The sequence below is a fragment of the Aplysia californica genome, unplaced genomic scaffold, assembly GCF_000002075.1.
Source record: "Aplysia californica isolate F4 #8 unplaced genomic scaffold, AplCal3.0 scaffold00445, whole genome shotgun sequence".
Taxonomy (NCBI): domain Eukaryota; kingdom Metazoa; phylum Mollusca; class Gastropoda; order Aplysiida; family Aplysiidae; genus Aplysia; species Aplysia californica.
Window position 1 is genome coordinate 538,398 of NW_004797715.1, and position 2,286 is coordinate 540,683.

Genomic DNA, 2,286 nt, shown 5'->3' on the forward strand with positions numbered 1-2,286 from the left:
GTATTTGATCTGAGCCTGGAGTTGTGTTTAATAGCTCTGCGGTGTTACATTTTAGTTCATCAAGAGAAAAACTGCAATTATAGTTTTCTTAATTTGAAGAGGTAAAGTCAACAGTTGTCTTTTCAGAAGACATTTTCACTTTTTTAAATTCTGGGTTGTAATTTTGGGTAGAAAAATTTTCCTGAAAGGGTTGATGCTATACAGTCAGTTACTGTTTTTTCTGTCTCTGCGAAAGAGTTATTTGTTTTTAAGATGTGTTTGACTGTGTCTCTTTTGATACCTTTTAATTTCTTTATCATCTTCCAGGCTTTGTGCATTTGTGTGTTGTTGTTGTTTATTTTAGAGACATAATTGTGAAAATATGGGGGGGGGGGCTCTGCCTATCGACCTGCACAGGGGGGGGGGGGACAGTGACATGCCCATAAGCGCTTTGAATATAGCACTCTGTGGACCCACGTTTTTGGGTTTAACCAAACTGTATCCACCCTCCCCACCCCCCCACCAGTAATTTCTGGCTCAACCCCTGCAACGACCCCCTGTATTATTGTGGTTTTAGCCTAGTACCGTGCCTGCTATAAAAAAAATGCGCGGTGTTGAGTTCTTTTAGTTTTAGTTGAGGTTTTACGGCGCTCGCAACTGCATAAGGTCATATGAGCAGTGGATGTCAACAGAGAAGTCCTTACAGGGTATCGGGCTTACTCTGCTCACCTCTCAAGCTTCAATAGCACAAGGTCTGTTTCGACTTTCAAGGAAACCCGGAAATAGTGGGTCACAAGAGTGTGACAAACATATAAAAGAAGTAGAGGAAAATGACCATAGTAAGGATTAGGAAAGAAACTGTAATCATAATATTTATGTGCCCGCGTGTTGGAAGTGAAAGTGAAAGGAATTGAATATGCTTTCAAACTCAATTATAGTAACAACATTAAAGTACATGTGCCTATAAGGCCCAAAGAGGTGTATGGGTGTGATGGGCAGGTATCGATACCAGGTACTTGATACTTAGATACCTCTATAGGTATCGGTATCGGTACCGATACCTGCTCCAATGATAGTAAATAACAAGCTGGGCCACTCAGCCAAAAAAGTGTCCGCAGGAAGTATGCTCTTTGCTTCAGATGGCGCTGCAGTCTGTTTTGAAGCTCTCTTTCGTTTTTCCAGAAGAAGAATAGGAATAGCACCTCCTTGCATGCGCAGATCGACTGCTGTTCATCAGCAGTTCGGGTACGTTCAGTGCGGAGTTTTAGTTTTTTTTTATTTTAATGACCTCTCGCCTTTTATTCTAAAGTCAAATTAAACGAAGAAAACCATCACCCTTTCCTCCGGAAGAGGTTTTTTGTCAGGGTAACCATTTTAAAAAAGCGTTCTTCCGAAATTTATCCCAAAACTTGCTAGTTTCACTTTGATTTTTTATAACTCAAGTAGGGTAACTCTGTTCGCAAAGAGTGCGCTTTTGTGAAGAGGGCGCCACCAAATTTTGAGGACACTTTTTTAATTGGCTCAGAGAGAGAAGTGGCCCATCTTGTTATGTACTATCTTTGCCTGCTCTAAACATCGATACCTATGTGTTATTTATCCCAGGGCTGCCAAAGCAAGTGACTTAGGCCTTGAGAATTTTTTGTTTATCAAAACTGATAAGTTTTCGTAGGGGGCAAGCGTTTTAAATTAATTTAGTGATTTTTCAACAAAAAGAGAGAAGTTTTTCATGAAATCTATCTGGTGATTTTGCAAAATCCTCACTGACAACCCTGATTTATCCTCATTAGTTTAATTTAAAGTTGCTAAAAATCTGGTAAATTGAATTGCCTTTTTAGAACTCTTGTGTTTTTATTTTCCAATACTAACATTTTCTGCAAAGTTGACTTTCCTCCCATACTTCACTTAATTTTTGTTTTTATTCTCATATTTGGGTATTTATTTCTCTCTCTCTCTCTCTCTCTCTCTCTCTCTCTCTCTCTCTCTCTCTCTCTCTCTCTCTCTCTCTCTCTCTCTCTCTCTCACAAATAATTTTTGTTAGAGTCTCAGCTAAATAGTCACAATTTGTCTAGACACGATTACCTAAATACTTGGAAAAGTATAGTTGTATTTTTGTCTTTACTTATTACCCCCGGCGGTATGTAACTCATAGAAATGAGGTATCGAGAGGTAAATCGGTACCTTGATACCCTGGAAAAGTACTAGGTATCGACATCGATACCTAAAATGGTGGTATAAGCACATCACTAGGGAAGGATGCAAAAATTATGGTTCGAAGAAAATGCACCCTATCTTTATAATTCAGGGAAT